General features: G+C 43.4%; 1 protein-coding gene across 5 annotated transcripts in view; it reads left to right on the top strand.

Annotated features, from left to right (window-relative positions):
- The first annotated feature begins 12,327 nt into the window (after positions 1-12,327).
- The window catches only part of SLC29A1 (solute carrier family 29 member 1 (Augustine blood group)), a 192,128-nt gene continuing 180,783 nt past the window's right edge, over positions 12,328-23,672 (top strand). For 3 of the 5 annotated variants that reach the window (XM_033936602.1, XM_033936595.1, XM_033936600.1), the window contains exon 1: positions 12,328-12,454. The gene's annotated coding sequence lies outside the window, so the exon portion shown is untranslated. The remainder of the gene's footprint in view (positions 12,455-23,672) is intronic. The other 2 variants (XM_033936599.1, XM_033936603.1) reach the window with 2 other exon arrangements.

Below are 23,672 nucleotides of genomic sequence, written 5' to 3'. Positions count from 1 at the left end.
TACTACTTAAGCGATATTCTTGGGGTTCGCCCCTTGTTTTTGCCTTCAAGTCTCTGAGCATATACTTCCCTTATATATTTTGATTGAATGGAGCAAATGAAGACATTTGATATTTCTACAGGGCTTTTCTATTGTACCATATTGATATTTTATTCACCCTCATCGAAACTTGGCTAATTATTTGTTTTCCCCATTTATTGATTGACGAGATTTATAGTTTGGCAGTACAGCTTGGGGGTAATGAAGTTTTTCATGTCTTATGTTTTGTTGAACTATGCTCGCCATGCTAAAATGCCATATTTTGTCATATTACATTTTCCCCCTGCTTTGTAAACTTTGGTTTGCCATGCTATCTTTTGCCATACTATGGGGCTCATAATCGAAACAGAAATGCTTCTAAAAAAAACCCCAAATCGGCACTTGGACGACCCAAGTGGCGATTATCGAAACGGGGTTTTAGACGTATCCAGAGACTTTGTAGGCCCAGAGCTGAAAGGAGAGTTTTTGAAGGAGTGGTTAGGACGAGATGTGGGCGGGACGTGGGCTGACCTAGAATTAGTCGAACTGCAGGGATAATTGACGAGAATGCCTAGACAGAACTTATACGTTGTGACTTAGGCGATCTAAAAACAGGTCTAAGCGCCCAGAAGGTATCCAAGTGACCGGATTACCACTGCAGACACAAAGTACAGACCCCCACACACTCCCCCAGTGATCACTAACCCCCCCCCCCCACACATACACACAAACAAACATGCACCGCCATAAAAATCAGAATAAAAATGTACATATCTGCCTCCAGAACGTCAGCACCTGGCATTGGAAAGCCCAGTAGAGCTGCACAGAGAACTTATGTAGTCTGGGGGGAGGGCTAGTGAACCATAGAGAGGAGGACCCAGGCCCAAAAGCCACTCTTATCACTGCATTCATGATGTAAAATGTGAGTCCACCAAAACCCCTCTTCTGCCATATAGGTGACACCTACAGCCATAAGGGCTATTGGGGTTGTAAGACAGTTGGATATAGTAGGTTTGGGGGAGCTCATCATGTCCTGCAAGGGAGTTGTGGTGAGATGTTTATGTGGCACCCTTTTTGTGAAGTTCACAGCAGTGTCCTGTAAAGTGCCCCACTGCTCTCTTGCGATGTCTGGGTGGCCAGTCCATCACATTGCTGGCTCCTCCCACATCCAAAAGGTCTTGTTCTGGGCGTTTGGGACTTGGACGATTTTTTGAACGTGAATGTAGTATAAAGATAGACGTTCTAGTGGTCTGGATGATCAAACGGCTGGAAATCGAAGATTTATGAAAAAAAAAATTGGGGGACATATTTTTCGAGAATGGACTTTGGGCGACTAGCACCCTAGGCCCAAAACGGACTTAGATGTTTGTTTTGATTATGAACATAAGAATATAAGAATTACCGCTGCTGGGTCAGACCAGTGGTCCATCGTGCCCAGCAGTCCACTCACGCGGCGGCCCTTAGGTCAAAGACCAGTACCCTACTTGAGTCTAGCCTTACTTGCGTATGTTCTGTTCCAGTAGGAACTTATCCAACCTCGTCTTGAATCCCTGGAGGGTGCTTTCCCCTATAACAGCCTCTGGAAGAGCGTTCCAGGTTTCTACCACTCTCTGGGTGAAGAAGAAGTATAATGTGATGCAGTAGTTAGAACCGCAGGTTGTAGATTCCAACCCACGCTGCTCCTTGTGACCCTGAGGAGGTCGTCAGATTCCCTATTGCCCTTAGATGGATTGTGAGCCCGCTGGGACTGACAGGAGAGAATGCTTGACTACCTGAATAAATTAATATAAAAACTTATTGAGCTCCCCTGGGAGAACAGTATAGAAAATGGAATGAATAAATAAATAGGCCTTTTGTAGTATATATGCAAATAGAGATAATAATATTTTTTATATTTTGCATTATCTTGACATTCTAAGCACAGAACATTAAATATAGGAAATCAATAATTAAAGATTCACAATTAAAAAGAATAGGCTTGCTGCTTCACCTAATGTCAACAACTTGCTTCATAATAAACGGACATAAATCATTTTGTGATTAAAACATCCAGCAACCATATTTTGATTTATGGAATTTTCTGTTCTGTTCTCCCAAGGGAGCTCAGTTTAAGTAGTGCATTTCACCTCGTGGATCACAAGACTGTACACTTCTCCCTCCGTATTTGCGGTTTCAGCATTCGCGGTTTGGATTATTCATGGTTTTTACCTTGCTGGTTCCTCCCCCCAAATTGCATCAGCTTGCATAGAGAAATCGCTGACTCCAAGCGTTTCCAGAGACAATCGCCAATTCCCAGCACTTTCTTCACCGTGTTTTGCCTCTCCTTCAGGAACGGACCAGGTCTCCCACCATGTTATTCGCGGTTTCACCCTATTCACGATGGTTTTTAATCGAAAACGGCAAATAACATGTAAAAAATGTATTTGCGGTTTTTCAGTATTTGCGGTTCGGTTAATCCCCTATCCCAGCCAATACGGAGGGAGAAGTGCACTCAGTTGTTTGGATGCAACGGGTATATCAGATCCAGTATTTCAGTGGTCCTGAGGTTTTCTAACATATTGCACTTATCGCGTTTGAATTGAAGATCAATATTTTTTGACTAGTAGATAGCTTCAGAGAAGCCTCGTCGGTCGTCTTTAGAATCTCTCTGTCTCAGAGGGTTCATCTTTACCTCTGAAGCAGCATAAACTATGCAAAACATGTCAGCATCCTAACAGGTCAGCTAAAATAGGTCAATCTCCTAGTGTTTTACAGATGATGATTTTCATATACAGTCCTAAGATGAAATGTTGCTATGATTGAGAAAAGAGCCCCCTTGCGGTAGATGTAAACCACCGGGGGTCTCATTCATTCAAAATCTCTCAGCACTTCGGAAGCATTCGGTATAAATTTCATTGGCCATTAAAAGGCATTTGGTGTCCATTATTGACATCATTTCTGCCACTGAATCGTTTTGGTACCAGTATAGACTTCGTTTCCTGTGTTTTGGGGTATCCACCTTTTGGAAATGTGCATCTCTGGTTGTTTATGACGAGCTTCATTCAGGTACAATTTGAATTTGTACCCAAGGCAGTAAAGGTCACCAGCAATGTTGAGGGTCTGGCCTGGCCCCTGACCCTGCCTCCCTGCTCCCTTCCTGTCGGCAGTGGCAGCAGCAGCTGTGACTTTCACATGCTGCCTGCGGCTGACCAGGAAATCTCCCATCTGCCATGACAGGAAGTTACTTGAGAGGTGGCAAGATGCGGCAAAGGGGAGGTTTTGCCACCACTGCCAGTGATCTCGTCAGAGAGAAGCTTGTTAAGGGATGGAGGGGTGGGAGATGAAGGATGGCTTTTCTATGGCTGGTGCAGTCTCCCTCGGAGGCCAGGCCCGAGGGAATCTTACCCCTTCTCCCCCCTCTTGGCGGCCCTTGTACCAATACCTCCTTTTTTGGGTCTGGCAATCCCTCTCTCTATCCAGGCCATCCCCACCCCCTTAAACACCACTGTCATGCCCTTCTAAGCACTGGCAGTGTTTCCCGTAATGCTACCCACACCAGCTTTGGTGTCTTCCCTCTGCCATGCCGTGGCCTGCCCCATCCCACATTCATGTAACTTCATGTTAATGCAGGGGCATGGCAGAGGGAAGATGTCAGAGCTGGTGCGGGTAGCATTAGAGAAAATGCTGCCAGTGCGTGGGAGGGGACAAATGCATTTGAAAGTAGATGGGGTAGGAGCATGACCTGAGAGGTGTATACCAATGGGGGAAGAGGCATGGGGCCACTGAACCAAAAGTTGTACCAGGACACCAAACTGAAAGTTGGCTCAGGATGCCACAGTCTCTTCAGCCAGCCCTGAGTCCAGTTCCACATACCTTACTCGGCTTCACGTATAAATTTGCCCTCAATAAAGCCACCCGTTGGTTTATCTCTGACTGTCCTCTACCCATTTTGTCTGCCTTTATGTCCCAATTGCACTTGACCCCCATACCGTCTAGTACAGGGGTAGGGAATCCGGTCCTCAAGAGCTGCATTCCAGTCGGGTTTTCAGGATTTCCCCAATGAATATGCATTGAAAGCAGAGCATGCAAATAGATCTCATGCATATTCATTGGGGAAATCCTGAAAACCCGACTGGAATACGTCTCTCGAGGACCGGAGTTCCCTACCCCTGGTCTAGTACAATAAGCTGTATGAATGTGTTTCTTCGGATGTGGTTAACATCTTTTTCAGTAATAGCTAAAGGCAAGTTCCATTTGGGACAACGCGTTCGTCCATTTTCTCAGTAACTGCTCCCCAACTTATGAAAGTACTATGGGGTCCTTTTATCAAGCTGCGGTAGGGGTTTAACGTGGGTAATACCGCCTGCCACGCTAGCCGCTAACGCCTGCATTGAGCAGACGTTAGTTTTATAGCCGGCCGCGGGGGTGAGCGCGTGATGAAATGTCCGACGCGCTAACCCCACTAGCGCGGCTTGATAGAAGGAGCCCTATGTTTGTTTTGGGAGTGGAGCTCCTGAAGACGCCTTTGTGGCGAAACACGGACTAACGTGTCGCGCGTGACTGGAGTTCATGGTTTAAGGATTTTTAAGAGCATGGAATGAAAAACAAACTGCTATAAAACTAGGAAGACTCATTTGGAAGACATCAAGTAAAGATACATCATTGCTGCTGAGATATGAACATTGTAATGCACTTTATGACGAGATTTTAAATGGGTTGAATCAACCGGTGGACTCCGTTGTGGGTTTTGTATGTAGGGTGGCATATAATGGAATGAAAGAAATAGGAAGATAAATTATATTGAGTAATAATAAATGAATGAAATAATTTATAAATTAGATTATTGTATATTTAAATATTTCTACATTTATTGAAGCTTTTGGAAAATTATTGAAGTGTCCCAACAGTCAAATGAATATTAATTAGGGATAACCTGAAAACCTGACCGATTTGCAGCCCTCCAGGACTCTAGTTTGGCATTCTGGCTTTGTCCGTTTCAGAGGGTAAGTCTTTCGCCTGTCCTCTCTCTCAGTTGCTTCGTAATCCCCCTTTGGGGCTGTCTCTGCTTCAGCTTACAGAATTTCCTCAGGCGATTTAAACGATCAAGTTGACATGTATTACCTCTACAAAATGCATTATCTTCTGTTATATGTAATAACTTCTGTGATAAGAATTATCTTCTGTGAACTTGAGGTATCATAACTCCTTACTATTACTGTAATATACTCCTATCCGAAATGTAACTCTACTGGAACTACCCAGATATCTTCTAAAATGTAATCTGCCTAGAACCGCAAGGCACAGGCGGAATAGAAATCCCTAATGTAATGTAATGTAATGTAATGTATTGTCTTAGGTTTTTGCGATTCCTGGGATCAAAGAGGAGATTTAAAAACACAGCCACATAAATCCGTTAACACAGGACACTGACAAGAAAGGCAAAGAGCCACGGAATTACATTTCAAACACAATAAAGCCATAAATAAATGTATCATTGACAGACTTGTGTTGGGATGAAACAGTGGTGGAGAAGAGTGCAAGGGTCAATACCCTGAAGATTCCTAAATGTATTGGTGGAGATTGGCAGGGTCGGGGGATGGTGATGAGTTGTGCAAGTTATCGGATGATGGTCAGCGAGGGGAAGAACTGCGGTGGAGAAATTGGTGACCCTGTAGACCGCCATCTTCTCTTTGATACCCTCAAGTTCAAGTCTCCGGTTTTTCCTGGTTTTCTTCTTATCTCTCTCATCGTACCCATAGTGTATCCAATGGTGGATCCTCCTCCACTGCTCTCTCACTATCTGTCAGGGTACCCCAAGGCGCTGTCCTGGGACCTCTTCTTTTCCCCCATCTATACTCATTCCCATGGTTTTCAATATTACCTTTATGCCGATGACTCCTAGATATACACCAGAAATCTGTATAGGAAACCAGGCCCGAGTCTCAGCCTGTCTGTCTGTCTGTCTGTCTCATCGTCACTTAAAAATGAACATGGCCAAGCTACTTATCCTTCCCCCCCCCCTCTCTATCTCAGTCTTATCAGCTCACAGCCTTGGAGTCATCTTTGACTCCTCTCTCTCTTTCTTTGCACAAATCGACAGCCTGCCAAAACCTGTCATTTCTCTATAATATCACCAAAATCTGACCCTTCCTCTCTGAGCACGCTACCAAAACCCTTATCACCTCTCACCTAGACTATTGCAACTTCCTTCTCACAAGTCTTCCACATAACCATTTCTCTCCCCTTCGATCGGATCAAAATTCTGCTGACTGGCTTATATTCCGCCAGTGTCACTATGCTCTCATTACCCCCCTCCCTCCTCAAGTCACTTCATTGGCTCCCTCTCCATTTCCACATACAGTTCAAAATCCTCTTATTGACTTACAAGTGCATTCACTCGGCAGCTCCTCAAAATCTCTCCCTGTACTCCTCACCAGAAACTCTGTTCTGCGGGCAAGTCTCTCTTGTCTGTACCCATCTCCCCTACTGCCTTCTCCAAGCTACGTTCCTTCTCTCTTACTGCACCATATACCTGGAACAGACTGCTTGAGTTGATACGTCAAGCTCCATACTGACAGACTGAAAAAGCTGGGGCTGTTCTCCCTGGAAAAGCGGAGACTTAGAGGAGACATGATAGAAACCTTCAAGATCCTGAAGGGTATAGAAAAAGTAGACAGGGACAGATTTTTCAGATTACGGGGAACCACAAGTACAAGGGGGCACTCGGAAAAATTAAAAGGAGACAGGTTTAAAACAAATGCCAGAAAGTTCTTTTTCACCCAGAGGGTGGTGGACACATGGAACGCGCTCCCGGAGGCTGTGATAGGCCGGAGCACGTTACAAGGCTTCAAAGAAGGTTTGGATAGGTTCCTAGAGGATAAAGGAATTGAAGGGTACAGATAAGAGTAGCGGTAGGTTATAGGGATAGTCTGGGACCATTGCTCAGGCAATGGGCCTGATGGGCCGCCGCGGGAGCGGACCGCTGGGCGAGATGGACCTCTGGTCTGCCTCAGCGGAGGAAACTTCTTATGTTCTTATGTTCTTATGTTCCATCCCTGGAAGTATTCAAGTCCAGGCTAAAAGCCCTCTTTCAAGAACGCTTTTAACTCCTAACCCCCACTCGCTTGTAAAGCCCCCATGCCTGAGAAACTCCCTGACCCCCTACTCGTCCTGTTAGGCTGTCTGATTAGATTGTAAGCTCTACTGAACAGTGACCGTCTCTTGAATGTTTTAATATACAGTGCCATAGAAATGATAACTAGTAGTTTCAGTAGTAAAACAGGAAGAGTTTATCATAAAACAATGTTGTTAACGGCATAACAACAATAAAATGACCAAATATAAACCAAACTACAGGTGACCTTGGGAAGGGCCAATTGAAAAGGGCTGTGTGACTGCTTGGAGTAGGGTCGCACGGGAACGCTGCTTTATTTTGGGTGCAGGCAAAGTTTGTTGTTGTAGCCCGTTCATGGATTGCTGAGAGACAGTCACCCTTTGTCTCTCTTCCTCTTGTTTTATATTTGGTAAATGTTATAACAACATATCAAAGAAATGGCCTAGTATAACATTAACGAAATATAACAGATCTGGGACAACGCACCTCCATCATCACAACTCAGCACATGAGAATTACTGGCAGCACAGACAGCCGCGGACAAGATGAACCAGACAACAATGACAGACTCTCTCACGTTTTCCGGCTGCAACCGTCCATTGGCAAGAAATCACAATCACCTGCAAGAGGCTGATCAAAATCCAGAGACCGAAGCAAAGGTGATCCCAGGGGGAGACAGAGTATCCAGGGAAAGTCCATAGTCTGTTATTGAGAAAGACATGGGGCAAGCCACTGATGCTACTCCTTGGGTTTGGGCCAGGTATTAGGGACCTGGATTGGCCACCATGAGAACGGACTACTGGGCTAGGTGGACCCTTGGTCTGACCCAGTAAGGCTGGTAGGGCTAGTCTCAGTTAGGGTGCTGGACTTAGACCAGAGGGCCGCCGCATGAGCGGACTGCTGGGCATGATGGACCACTGGTCTGACTCAGCAGTGGCAATTCTTATGTTCTTATATTCTTATGTGGGCCAATTAAGCCATTGTAACATCACTGATGAGGTTGGCTCTGAGGCATTATGACATCACAATCTCAGCTCTGGAATGTTGCTCTCATTGAGTTTCTGGAATGTTGCTACACCTTGGGTTTTGGCCAGGTACTAGGGACCTGGATTGGCCACCGTGAGAACAGGCTACTAGGCTTGATGGACCATTGGTCTGACCCAGAATGACTGTTCTTATGCTCTTACATGAGCTAAGTATAGGACGATGAAGCCATTGTAACGTCACTGATGAGGTTGGCTCTGAGGCACTGTGGAATGAGGCATCATGACATCACAATCTCAACTCTGGAATGTTGCTCTCATTGGGGTTCTGGAATCTTGCTATTCTTTGAGATGCTGGAATGTTGCTACTCTTTGGGTTTTGGCCAGGTACTAGGGACCTGGATTGGCCACCGTGAGAATGGGCTACTGGGCTTGATGGACCATTGGTCTGACCCAGTAAGGCTATTTTTATGTTCTGAGAAATCAGTAGCAGGATAAGGACCATCCATCCGCCTACGGAGATAGAGAATACTGGAGTACCAGTAAGCAGACTATCGTATATACGCCAGAGCTCAACTCTGTGCCCTCAGTCTCCACCTGCTAGACATATCCCACTCGTCTGGATTCATCTGTTGCTGATGACAAGGAATGGATTGTTCAGGTCTTTATCTGCCGTCATTTACAACGCTATCGTGATTTTAAGGCTCTAGTGGACGCCAACATGGTGGCAACGTGACTTCATAGAACTAGGGTTACCAGACGTCCGGATTTCCCTGGACCTGTCTAAACTAAACTAAACTAAACTAAGCCTTAAGTTTATATGCCGCATCTTCTTCACGGAAGTGGAGCTCGGCACGGTTTACAAAGCTTAAAAATATAAGAAGAGAAAGGAGAGAGATTTACAGGAGCATATAAATAGAGGGAATAAAAGCAGGGAAAAAAAGTTATATGTTAGAGAAAAGCCAGGTTTTCAGTTGTTTGCAGAATAATTGGAGGGAGCCCAGGTTCCGCAGCAAGGTGGTGAGATCGTTCCAAAGGCCCGTGATTTTGAAGAGAAGGGATTTTCCCAGTTTGCCTGCGTAGAGAATACCGTGTAGAGAGGGGAAGGATAGTTTATGTCTGTGGACGGATCTGGTGGTAGCAGGCCTTGAGGCGTTAAAGGATAGTGGGATTAGGGGAGGGAGGATGCCGTGAATGAACACAATTTACAGAAATTTAAAAATAGTTTAAAATGTTTCTTTTTTAAAGATGCCTACAATTGACTATTCGTTTCAAGTCCAGTTACTCTTGATTTTTTCCCGTCCCACTGTTCTTTCCTTTGCCGTATCTTTTCTTAATAAATATTGTAGTTCTCCCCCCCCCTTTTCCTATTGTGTCCTTGTAGATTAATAACAAAAAAAACCAAAAAACCCCAAAGTATGTTAAAATTGTTAGTCTCTGTGTACTTTGGTTAATGTTTTAATTATTATTGTACAACACGTTAGTATTTTAGATAGGCGTTTAATCAAATAATCAAATAAACTTGAAACTTGAATGATCTTGAAAGCCAGGCAGGAGCATTTGAAATGAATTCTGGGAATCACTGGGAGCCAGTGAAGGTTGGTTAGGAGTGGGGAGACATGGTCAAATTTGCGTTTTGCAAAGATCAGCTTGGCCGCAGTATTCTGGATAAGCTGGAGTCTTTGAAGACTTTTTTTTGTTAGGCATAAATAAATGGCATTACGGTAGTCGAGTTTAGAGAGGATGATGGACTGGACAAGGACGGCGAAATGCTTTTGGCGAAAGTAGGATCTTACTTTCCTTTTGAGGACAGGTCTGAGGGTTCGGACAGCTTTTCCAAAAACCTGGCATTTTGTCTGGGTTTTGAAAAGAAATTGCGATGGGAGGGGGCGTTCGCGTATGCATAGATGCGACATGGTGACATCATGCGCACATGCATGTGACATCATCGCCTCGCTTCCGCACATGCGCGGATGCCTTCCTGCCCGACAAACAGGCATCAGGGGTGGCGCTGGGGGCGGAGCTGGGGCATAACGATGTGGAACAGGGTGGACCTGGGGGTGGGGTCTAGGGGGGGCCGAATTTTACTGACGTAAAATCTGATATCCCTACATAGAACAGACTTCCAGATTCAGTCTCCAGTCGCTCGTAAAGGCTGATTCACATGAATACGCCTGGTGTGAAATGGGTGTAAGTTTCTGCTTCTATTTACACAAGTATTTACTGTTTAACCTCATTTGTAACCCCTAAAGCTGATGAAAATCATTGTGTGATCTACGAGTTCACATCCAGATTAAACCGATTACACCAGCGACAATAGAAAGCGAGATTAATCATTTGCTCGAAAGACCGGTCTTACGCTGGCTGATGGCCAAAACTGAGTTCAAATTGAAATACATGAAATGCTTCTCTAAATGAAACAGCTTTCAACCTGCGTCTAAACCAGTGGTCTCAAACTCATGGCCCAGGGGCCACATGCGGCCCACCAGGTCCTATTTTGAGGCCCTGGGTATGTTTCACATAATCCCAAAAGTAAAATAAAACCGTTTCTTGATCATATGTCTCTTTAGCTATAAATTATAATATTATTATTAAGACTTAGCCAAAAGGAAAGATTTAGAAACTATAAAGAGTTTTACCTCATGCAAAATTGTCATTTCTTTAACAAGACATTGGCTATTTTTTCTGAGGCCCTCCAAGGACCTAGAAATCCTGCAAAGGGTTTGCGTTGGAGACCACTGCCTTAACTGTATCCATGACATCCTGTTTGTCTTTGGGAAGCAGAGCTGAGATTGTGATGTCATAATGCCTCATTCCACCAATAAGAGTCAGCCTCATCAGTGATGTCACAATGGCTGGATTGTCCTGTTCTCCCCTCCAACCCAGTCAACAGATTAACTGTTCCGCTTAACTCAGTGGTCTCAAACTTGCGACCCGCCAGGTACTATTTTGAGGCCCTCGGTATGTTTATCATAATCCCAAAAGTAAAATAAAACCGTTTCTTGATCATAAATACAATATTATTATTAAGACTTAGCCAAAAGGAAAGAATTTTACCTCATGCAAAATTGTCATTTCTTTAACAAGACATTAGCTATTTTTTCTGAGGCCCTCCAAGGACCTAGAAATCCTGCAAAGGGTTTGCGTTGGAGACCACTGCCTTAACTGTATCCATGACATCCTGTTTGTCTTTGGGAAGCAGAGCTGAGATTGTGATGTCATAATGCCTCATTCCACCAATAAGAGCCAGCCTCATCAGTGATGTCACAATGGCTGGATTGTCCTGTTCTCCCCTCCAACCCAGTCAACAGATTAACTGTTCCCTTTAACTCAGTGGTCTCAAACTTGCGGCCCGCCAGGTACTATTTTGAGGCCCTCGGTATGTTTATCATAATCACAAAAGTAAAATAAAACCGTTTCTTGATCATAAATACAATATTATTATTAAGACTTAGCCAAAAGTAAAGATTTATAAACCATAAAGAGTTTTACTTCATGCAAAATTGTCATTTCTTTAATAAGACATTAACTATTTTTTTCCGAGGCCCTCCAAGTACCTAGAAATCCAAAATGTGGCCCTGCAAAGGGTTGGAGTTGGAGACCACTGCTCTAAACGGTCCTTTATCAACCTCCGCTTTCGTTTCGACAGGCAACGTATTCCACAAGCGAGGAGTCGCAACCTAAAAAGACGCGGACCGCGTGTCTGTCAATTCCACTACCTTTTTAGCCAGGCACAGCTCAAGCCCTCTTTTTCAGGGCTACTCCACACAAATAGCATATGATTTGCGTGCATAGCCCTGAACAAGAAAATCACTCCCGGAGTTTTGTGCATTCTGCTCCTTTTCATTTCAATTTACCTGGCAACCAGACTTCTGACCAGTAACTTCAGAGACTGTGCAGGATCTGCAAATACCAGGGACGTCCTCATCTTGATGCACTGTAATTTGATCATACATACCGTAGCCTTGGACTAGAGCACTCAGTTAACACCAGATTCACCCGACAGTCCTGGATTTATCTCATTTCATGCAGGGACTTGTGGTTCTCGTTTCCCGGTCATAGTCCCTATAAGAAACAAGACTACAGATCCCTGCATGCCGTGGGGTAAAGCCAGGACTGGGGCAACCCCGTCAGGTGAATCCGGAACTAGCTGTCAATCCTACAAGAAGGCCCCGGAAAAAGCGGGGAGCGTTCTGTTCCCTGAGTAATTATAAAAAAAAAAAAAAAAAAAAAAGGGGGAGGAGGCCAGCCTGGAGGATTCTCGGGTGTGTGACGAGATTAAGGAGAGTGTGCGACGCTGCGATGGGAAGACGGATGGGCCTGGAGGTCCTTGTCTGTCCTGGGTTTTTACCGTTTGAACGTGAGTTGGGTGCTGTGTGGGTGGTCAGATGCTGAGCAGCGGCTTTGGGTAGATCAAGGACAGCAAGTGAAAGCTTTGTTCTCCGTCCTGGCTTAAGCTGGTCAGCGGGCTCAAGCACGGTTTACCGTGGAAGGTCGCCTGGCAACAGGATTACAGGCTGATCCACCAACAATGCTCCTTTCTGCAGTGTGCAGAGGGCTGGGAGAGGGGGAAGGAGCAATTATCTCCCTCTACGAGGGTTTTCCCTCCTTCTGCTCTTTGTCCTGTGGTTTGCTGTGCTGCGCTGCACTCAGTAGATGTGACCCCACCCCTCCCCCCACCTATGACTCAGACCTTGAGGCCATTAATAAGTCACGTCTCATACTCCTTTCTTCTGGCTTTACCACACCTGAGGACGCAGGTCCCCTTCCCTGATTCTGTGGGTAAGGGACCCGGGGAAGAGGGGGCAGAGAATGAAGGTCGTGATTGAAAGTGATATGATATACCCAGCCCCCCACCTGTGGCAGCAGAAGGAGAACAATGGTGTCTCACATTGTACATTTAATTAGAGGACTCTGCAGCTCAGGTGAGACAGGATATCACAGGAAGTGATGTAGAAAAGGAAAAGGACCAATGGCCCCTTGTAGACCACCTGCTACTTCTGTTCGCGCTGCTTAGGAGTTACTGTACCTAAGCTGCCATTTGTACCGCATGACCACTTGACCAATATGGGCCAGATTCATGAAACGGCACCAGGAAATATCTCTGCTAAGGGCATTCTATAAAGGATGCTTCGGGCTGGCATGCAGCATTATGGAATAACACATAGGCAGGTGCACACACAAATCCCAATTAGTGCTAATTAACCCTAATTAATGTTAATAATTGACTAATTAGTTTGTGCATGCATCTGGGCTCCATGCCTCAAATTAGATGATCTATATAGAATCTGTGGCCTCGCTCTGTTTCTCATCTTCATCTTTTGCACGCCATCATCCTGGGCATTCCCTTAGTTTACAAACCAGCACCTCTCCCCACCGCTGTGTAGCTGCAGGCTTTGCGCTGGCGTAAATAGCTACCTGTACTGGTGTGGCCAGTAGCTCACAGGAGAGAAACTTTAAAAAAGCTTTTATTAAAATATCCCAATGTAGCCAAATTGGGGCATATAGTCCCACTAAGATGGTTATTTCTTCATTAGTACTCCATATAGCTCATAAATATCTCTTATTCCAAGTGATAAATATCCGCTGTGATATATGATTCAACCACTCTTAATAGCTATAAGTTTCATAATTTTACTGAAGCTTCGGACCTCAGAAACACCCCTCATTACTCAAATATTTATCATAGCGATAAACTTGACATGTTGTCTCCTCACTGGCCCACTTTTTTTTATCCTAATTGGATTTCAATATTTAAAGTGCAACATTTTCAAAGTGCTTTAAAAGTGCCTTAAAGTGCTACTAGTCAAATGCTTTTACATATGTACTAAAGGTTTACGACTTATCTCAGTTTTTATGATCGGGGAAACTCGGATCCGACATGTTTTGCCTATTCAACGCTTTATCAAGGTTGTTTCCCTAGAGACGTAGAGTCATCAACCTTTAGTACATATGTAAAAGCATTTGACTAGTAGCACTTTAAGGCACTTTTCAAGCACTTTGAAACTATTGCACTTTAAAAACTGCACTTTAATATTGAAATCCGATTAGGTTAAAAAAAAGTAGGCCAGTGAGGAGACAACACGTCAAGCTTATCGCTATGATAACCATTTGAGCAATGAGTGGTGTTTCTGAGGTCCGAAGCTGCAGTAAAGTTATGAAATTTATAGCTATTAAGAGTGGTTGAATCATATATCACAACGGATATTTATCACTTGGAATATGAGGTATTTAGGAGCACATTGGGGCATATTCCATAAATGGAACCTTTAAGGTAGGCACTTAACTTACCTCCCCCCCCTCGACTTTTATAAAGCTGTAGCCCGGTTTTAACGCCAGCTGTGGCAGTAACAGGTCCGACGCTCATAGAATTCCTATTAGCGTCAATGCTGTTACCCCTGCAGCCAGTAACTAAAAACTGCGCTACAGTTTTGCAAAAGGGAGATTAATTGGCAAAGCCATTTAAAAAATGCCGGTGCCTAGAGGTACATTCAAAAACGGCACCTTCATTGTGTCTAGGGAGGCGCCTTAGAATGCTGAAGGTCGAAGTAGGCGTGGTTAATGCCAGAAACAACCTTAGGCATTCCTCGATGCATCCGTAGGTGCGATTCGTGTCAAATGCAGGCCTTCGAAACCGTGGCTTCCATTTCCAGGCAGTCACAAATCAACAAGCAGCGCAGCTGCGTGATTGGCACGCGATCAGTGGCCATTTTTTAGGCGGCTGTCGACATCGAAGCTGTTTGTAGAATCCGGCCCATTTTGCCTATGAAAGGCTGCATTAGGGGCCGCAACTGTGTATCAGACATAAGGCATAAATTAAAAGCAGACCAGAGCAAACAAACCAAAACTGCAGACTTGTACACGGTGCAGGCAAATTTTATTTTGACAAATAAATCTTAACTAAAAACCTTTTACCAGACGGGGGACCCAACATGGTCCGTGTTTCGGACAACCTTCATCAGGGGTCCTAATAGGTACAAATACAATATTAAAACAACCATATAAAAATTAAGATAATAAAAGTGCTATATATGAATATTGTATGTTTTGATGATCCTACTTATATTTAAGATAGGTGTTTGGGAAAAAGAATTATAGATGTGTGGAAAGAAAAAATGGGTAAAGAAAGAAAGGAAGAGAGAAAATTCATGCATAGTAAAAATGTATACATAAATATAAAAATATTTGAATTTAAATATGCATAAACATGTTGAATGTGAAAAGCAAATGATTATAGAGTAAGACCAAGATTAACCAAGTTTGAGAGAAAGGGTGAAATGTAGAACAATATAGGAGAAGGTAAATATCCTTGAAATGTGATAAAGACAGAGAACAAGAATTAGAAAAAGAGGAAAATAGAATTATATTATAAATAATCAATACATACCATGGTAATAAAGGTAAAAAGAAAAATATCACAAAAAGAAGCCTGGAAAAATAGCTATCAAGGAACATAAAGAAGAGACATATAACATACATAGTAACATAGTAACATAGTAGATGACGGCAGATAAAGACCCGACTGGTCCATCCAGTCTGCCCAACCTGATTCAATTTAAAAAATTTTTTTTTTTTTTTATTTTTTTATTTTTTTTCTTCTTAGCTATTTCTGGGCGAGAATCCAAAGCTTTACCCGGTACTGTGCTTGGGTTCCAACTGCCGAAATCTCTGTTAAGACTTACTCCAGCCCATCTACACCCTCCCAGCCATTGAAGCCCTCCCCTGCCCATCCTCCTCCAAACGGCCATATACAGACACAGACCGTGCAAGTCTGCCCAGTAACTGGCCTAGTTCAATATTTAATATTATTTTCTGATTCTAAATCTTCTGTGTTCATCCCACGCTTCTTTGAACTCAGTCACAGTTTTACTCTCCACCACCTCTCCCGGGAGCGCATTCCAGGCATCCACCACCCTCTCCGTAAAGTAGAATTTCCTAACATTGCCCCTGAATCTACCACCCCTCAACCTCAAATTATGTCCTCTGGTTTTACCATTTTCCTTTCTCTGGAAAAGATTTTGTTCTACGTTAATACCCTTTAAGTATTTGAACGTCTGAATCATATCTCCCCTGTCTCTCCTTTCCTCTAGGGTATACATATTCAGGGCTTCCAGTCTCTCCTCATATGTCTTCTGGTGCAAGCCTCCTATCATTTTCGTCACCCTCCTCTGGACCGCCTCAAGTCTTCTTACGTCTTTCGCCAGATACGGTCTCCAAAACTGAACACAATACTCCAAGTGGGGCCTCACCAATGACCTGTACAGGGGCATCAACACCTTCTTTCTTCTACTGACTACGCCTCTCTGTATACATCCCAGAATCCTTCTGGCAGCAGCCACTGCCTTGTCACACTGTTTTTTCGCCTTTAGATCTTCGGACACTATCACCCCAAGGTCCCTCTCCCCGTCCGTGCATATCAGCTTCTCTCCTCCCAGCATATACGGTTCCTTCCTATTATTAATCCCCAAATGCATTACTCTGCATTTCTTTGCATTGAATTTTAGTTGCCAGGCATTAGACCATTCCTCTAACTTTTGCAGATCCTTTTTCATATTTTCCACTCCCTCTTCGGTGTCTACTCTGTTACAAATCTTGGTATCATCTGCAAAAAGGCACACTTTTCCTTCTAACCCTTCAGCAATGTCACTTACATACATATTGAACAGGATTGGCCCCAGCACCGAACCCTGAGGGACTCCACTAGTCACCTTTCCTTCCTTCGAGCGACTTCCATTAACCACCACCCTCTGGCGTCTGTCCGACAGCCAGTTTCTGACCCAGTTCACCACTTTGGGTCCTAACTTTAGCCCTTCAAGTTTGTTCAACAGCCTCCTATGAGGAACTGTATCAAAGGCTTTGCTGAAATCCAAATAAATTACATCTAGCATATGTCCTCGATCCAGCTCTCTGGTCACCCAATCAAAAAATTCAATCAGGTTCGTTTGGCACGATTTACCTTTTGTAAAGCCATGTTGCCTCGGATCCTGTAACCCATTAGATTCAAGGAAATACACTATCCTTTCTTTCAGCAACACTTCCATTATTTTTCCAACAACTGAAGTGAGGCTCACCGGCCTGTAGTTTCCTGCTTCATCCCTGTGACCACTTTTATGAATAGGGACCACATCCGCTCTCCTCCAATCCCCAGGAATCACTCCCGTCTCCAGAGATTTGTTGAACAAGTCTTTAATAGGACTCGCCAGAACCTCTCTGAGTTCCCTTAGTATCCTGGGATGGATCCCGTCTGGTCCCATCGCTTTGTCCACCTTCAGTTTTTCAAGTTGCTCATAAACACCCTCCTCCGTGAACGGCGCAGAATCTACTCCATTTTCTCGTGTAACTTTGCCGGACAATCTCGGTCCTTCTCCAGGATTTTCTTCTGTGAACACAGAACAGAAGTATTTGTTTAGCACATTTGCTTTCTCCTCATCACTCTCCACATATTTGTTCCCAGCATCTTTTAGCCTAGCAATTCCATTTTTTATCTTCCTCCTTTCACTAATATATCTGAAAAAATTTTTATCTCCCTTTTTTACATTTTTAGCCATTTGTTCTTCCGCCTGTGCCTTCGCCAAACGTATCTCTCTCTTGGCTTCTTTCAGTTTCACCCTGTAGTCCTTTCTGCTCTCCTCTTCTTGGGTTTTTTTATATTTCATGAACGCCAACTCTTTCGCCTTTATTTTCTCAGCCACTAGGTTGGAGAACCATATCGGCTTCCTTTTTCTTTTGTTTTTATTGATTTTCTTCACATAAAGGTCCGTAGCCATTTTTATCGCTCCTTTCAGCTTAGACCACTGTCTTTCCACTTCTCTTATGTCCTCCCATCCTAACAGCTCTTTCTTCAGGTACTTTCCCATTGCATTAAAGTCCGTACGTTTGAAATCTAGGACTTTAAGTATCGTGCGGCCGCTCTCCACTTTAGCCGTTATATCAAACCAAACCGTTTGATGATCGCTACTACCCAGGTGAGCACCCACTCGAACATTAGAGATACTCTCTCCATTTGTGAGGACCAGATCCAATATCGCTTTTTCCCTTGTGGGTTCCGTCACCATTTGTCTGAGCAGAGCCTCTTGAAAGGCATCCACAATCTCCCTACTTCTTTCCGATTCCGCAGACGGAACATTCCAGTCCGCATCCGGCAGGTTGAAATCTCCCAACAGCAGAACCTCCTCTTTCCTTCCAAACTTTTGGATATCCACAATCAGATCCTTATCAATTTGCTGCGATTGAGTCGGAGGTCTGTAGACTACACCCACGTAGATAGAAGTTCCATCTTCTCTTTTCAGAGCAATCCATATCGCTTCTTCCTCTCCCCAGGTCCCTTGCATTTCGGTCGCTTGGATATTGATCTTTACATAGAGAGCTACTCCTCCACCTTTATGACCATCTCTGTCCTTCCTAAAAAGATTATGTCCCGGTATGTTTGCATCCCATCCATGTGATTCACTGAACCATGTCTCTGTGATAGCAACAATATCTAGATCTGCCTCTAATATCAGGGCTTGCAGATCATGAACTTTGTTGCTTAGACTGCGAGCATTTGTGGTCATCGCTTTCCAGCTATTTTTCAGCGATAATCTCCTTCTTCGTATGGATTTTTGTGTCGTTTCACTTTCCGTTGCAATACTAAGAAATGAGTTGCTGATATTGCTTATGTTGCAGCCTTTACTACTATCACATCTTTTCTTTTGCCGGGGGTGGTCTTTATAATTGTCCTTCGTACATACACCACCCCCACCTTCTAGTTTAAATGCCTGGAAAAATATTGTCTAAATTTCTCTGCAAGGTTTCTTTTTCCTGCTGTAGTAATATGTAGCCCATCAGTGCAATATAGCTTCTTGTCCTTCCATGTATTTCCCCATCCTCCTATGTACCTGAAGCCTTCTTGATGACACCAGGCTCTGAGCCATCTATTAAAGTCCTCTGTGTTTTTCACTCTTTGCTCTCCTTTTCCATATGCAGGCAGTATTTCAGAAAAAGCTAAAGTCTTTACAAAAGGTTTCACGCCCTCACCAAGCTCCCGAAAAGCTTTCTGTGCTGCAAGTGTGGAGTTGTTGGCCAGGTCATTTGTTCCCAGATGGATAACAACATCAGTGTTAAAATCCTTAGTTTCTTCCTTAACTATAGTCAGTATTTGCCTGGAACTCCTGGTAGCTGAGGATCCTGGAAGACATTTCACTATTTTGGACTCCTCGCCCTGTGTTCCAAGGTTAATGCCTCTGATGATGGAATCCCCCAACAGTAATAGTTTTCTGTTTTTGGCTTTTTTATTTGTACTTAGGGTGCTCTTGTTCTCTTGAGTTTCCTTCATTGGTTCCAGTCCCACCTCCCTTCTGTTTTCCTGAGTATCGCAGTGCACTAGTGGAGCGAAGGAATTCTGTAGAGGTAATATTAGTGAAGGTGGATGTTTCTGTGTTACATGTCGCAGTCTTCCTGAGCCTACTGTGACCCATTTATTCCTGGGCTGTTTTATTCTTTGAGGTAGAGGTGGTAAGTTGGTATGATTTTGTGGAGTGATGGAAGCTGCTTTAATTGTATTCAATTCCTGTTTAAGTTTGCAGAGCTCCTCCTTAATACTGGCAAGTTGAAGACAGATGGGGCAAGCCTTAAGCCTCCAAATAGTATGTCTTGGAATTAAAGCACCACAGTGATTGCATAGAATAAAGGTCATCTTGATTGGTTGTGAAGTCCTGATTATATGGGTCTCTATATATGAATAGTGGTCCCTGGGGTTGGTGGGACTATAAGTAAGACTACTAGTAAGGTAGAAATATAGGCTCTATACCACCTAAAACACAGTATTTTAAACAAAACTGCAGGAAGAAGAAATAAGATTTAACAGAGGAAAGAGAAGGATTTTTTTGTGCTTTTTTATATTTTTTTTTTAGTAAGAAACAGGGAGGAGAAGAGAAATTAAGCAGATATAATGCTGAAAACCAGTGAAAAGAGCAGAATATGAAATGGTAACTTAGCTTTTAGAAGTTCACAGGGCAGCCTTGTTTCAGCAATGTCCCAAAGATAATGCAATTAACCTTAGAAGTAAAACAGAACCCCTCCCTTCTCCACCTAATCAGCAGAAAACAATGGCTGAATACTGGTAAGACAGAAATATAGGCTCTATACCACCTAAAACACAGTATTTTAAACAAAAATGCAGGTTCTATCAGTGCTACCCTAAAACACAGGATTTATAACAGGATTTTCCCTACTTTAGTCACCCTGAGCCACAGGCACCAGAAATATCAGCTCTATACCACCTAAAACACAGTATTTTAAACAAAAACGCAGGTTCTATCAGTGCTACCCTAAAACACAGGATTTATAACAGGATTTTCCCTACTTTAGTCCCCCTGAGCCACAGACACCAGAAATAATCTTAAACATATATCATAAATAAGGGTAAATAAATGAATAAGAATAAACAAAACTAAACAAAATGTAACATACAACTTGGTGATAAGCAAACAAACATCATGAATTTCTATATAAATTTTTTCAGTAATTTAGAAACCAACAATACATATCAAATGATGTCTGTAATTTACAATAGAAAACAAAACAGCCAATAGACAATTTGAAATGCCCACCATATTAAAAATGTAAATGGTGTAAGATATAAAAGGGCTCCCCAAAAGCAAACAATATAAAAAACCAAAAAAAATAACATTTGATGTAAAACATATTTTATCCATAAATAAAGTAAACATAAATCAATCAATAAAATCAACCAATTAAAAACGTGATTAAACATGCAAACATTCTTAATAATATAAAGAAAATACATAAAACAACAATTCAAACATAATAAAAGCAAACCGCAAATATTATTGTGGGGGCAAAGCGTGGATCAGTTTTAGGTCCCTGATCTAACGAATGTACTGAATCATTGCGTAGAATCTTAGACATCATCTCAGTGAACAGCAGGGACACGTATCTCAAGGGGAGATTGAAAACTATGCATCCCCCTCGCTGGCGACAGCAAAAAGTCTGTTCATGATTCAAAAACAAGCAGCCTCACTAACCCCCCCCCCCCCCCCCTTTTACAAAACCGTAGTGCAACTAACTAACCAATTGATTCTGGAAGAGATCAGACCGGCTCTGTCACTCGAAGCCCAAATGATGAAGTTACGACCGTCTTATTTTGGTCACACCGTCAGAAGAGAGAGATCACCTGAGAAGGACATCGTGTTTGGGAAGATCGAAGGAACCAGGTGACGAGGGCGACCTGCAATCAGATGGCTGGGCACGTTGAAAACAACCGCGGGGATGACGCTGGAGGACCTATCCGGACTAGCACAAAACCGACTTCTTTTTAGATCCGCAATTCATCGTGTCGCTAGGACTCGAGCACGTGTCAATGACACCTAACAACAGCTATGGAATTCTATGAGCGTTGGAGCTGTTACCGCTGAACCTAGCGCTAAAAAACACGCTACGGTTTTGTAAAAGGGGGAGGGGGAACTATCTTTAAAAGAAAGCAGTAACATAAATGTCTATTTTTTTTTTTTAAGTTTACAGATCAGGACTTATCACCAGAAAGTATCTTAGAAGAGTCACCAAGTTTGAGGTGCTCCAAGCTTAAGTGTAGATCACAGACCTCAAAGCTATTTCTTCCTAAAATCATGATAAAACTCACTTTAAAAACCACCAGATTTATGGAGATACCTAAAAACAAACCTTCGGTATCGAGAAGCTGCTAAGAAATCAGAGCAGTGCTAATTCTAACAGCAAAAAATGTCTAAAATTAAAAATAGAGGACGATGTGCCCACCTGGAATCTCTTGCTGCTTAAAATGGCTCAAAAAGCTGTAAAATCTTATGGGGCTCATAATCGAAACTTAAATACGTCTAAAAACCCAACCAAGTCGGCACGTGGATGGTCTAAAAGACAGGTTGTCCAAGTGCCGATCTAAACGACTTTTTAGACATATCCAAAGACTTTTTAGGCCTCTGAATCCCACTCTGCGCCCAGAGGTGAAAGGGGCATTTTTGAAGGAGTGGTTAGGGTGGGTTGTGGGCAGGACATGGACCAACCTAGGCTTGGTTGTACTGCAGGGATAGTCCAAAGTCGGGCAAGACTGCCTAGAAGGAACTTATACGTGGTGACTCGGGCGATCTAAAAACAGGTCTAAGTGACCAGATACCAACTGCAGACACAAAGGACAGACCCCCACACACTCCCCCAGTGATCACTGACTCCCCACCCCCACTGTCATAAAAATTGGAATAAAAACATACATACCTGCCTCCAGAACATCAGCGCCTGCTATAGGAAAGCCTAGTAGAGCTGCAGAGAGGTGGATTAAGTAGTCTGAGGGGATGGGCTAGTGAATCACGGCATTCACGGTAAAAAATGTGAGTCCACCAACCCCCCCCCCCCCACACACACACACACAACCCTACTGTACTGCCATATAGGTGCCACCTTAGCCATAAAGGCTATTGGGGTTGTAGGCAGGTGGGTATAATAGGTTTGGGGTGGGGAGGGCTCACCATGACCTATAAAGGAGTTTTGGTGAGATGTTTATGTGGTAGTTTATGAACTAAAATAATTAAAATCTAGTTTGTTCAAATATAAAAAAAACTGAGATTCATTAACTGGCCACAAGGAGGATAAGTATTCAGCAAACAATCATTTTAGAGTTCTCTTATACAATAGGGTCCAGCTCTTTTCGGGACGGTTGTGGGATCAAATCCCAACGCTGCTCCTTGTGACCCTGGGCAAGTCACTTAATTCTCCAGTGGCCCCCTCCCCCCAAAGGCACTATACAAGCTCCCTTTCCCAGCCCCCCTTGATTTAATCCTCTTGGGATTACAGTTCTAAATTGAAAAATGAATCTTTGTTCTATTATCTCCTCCTTTCCATGGAATCTTAAGTTTATTCACTATGGTCTCCTTTTACAAAGGTGTGCTAGCGTTTTTAGTGCAAGCACAAAATTACCGTGTGCTACACCGCGTGGTACGCTTCTAGAATAACGCCAGCTCAATGCTGGCGTTAAGGTCTAATGCGAGCGGTAATTTAGTGCACACTATTCTGCTCTAACACACCTTAATTAAAGGAGCCCTATATATATTTTTTTTTTTTTTAAACCCTGCAGTTTTCAAAAGCGTCATTAAGCTGGAGCAAAAGTTCTACCAGACCTTTCTGTAAATGCCTTCTTTTTATAGCACTGTTGGGTTCAATAAATCCTGCCCTGAGCTCTCTCTCCTAGTCTTGCCAAAGCATCTTGAAGTACATGGGCAAATGTCAGCATAAAATACTTAAAAGTCTTTAAATAGTCCGACTTTTCCTGTGGGTGGGTGAAAAACATCTTTTATGGTGGCACTGACAGAGCAGACGGAGCAATTGGTGTCAGGGAGTGCAGGTACCGAAACCATTTACAAATCTTTCATAACGGTAATTCATTCTTTCCTGACCAGCCTTTGATTTTCTTTCTCAGATGTGCCTCTCTGGTCCCTTTCTCGGCCTCCTCGTTTCCCCCCTGATTATTCAGAGTTTTTCCTGCTCCTTGCAGTCTTTGATTTTCTCCGAGTTTCGGGAAATGTGCATCTCAGATCTCTCTGACTCTGAGCGGA

The sequence above is a fragment of the Geotrypetes seraphini genome, chromosome 3, assembly GCF_902459505.1.
Source record: "Geotrypetes seraphini chromosome 3, aGeoSer1.1, whole genome shotgun sequence".
Lineage (NCBI taxonomy): Eukaryota > Metazoa > Chordata > Amphibia > Gymnophiona > Dermophiidae > Geotrypetes > Geotrypetes seraphini.
Note: the sequence above shows the minus strand (reverse complement) of the source record. Positions and strands in the feature narration are given on the sequence as shown.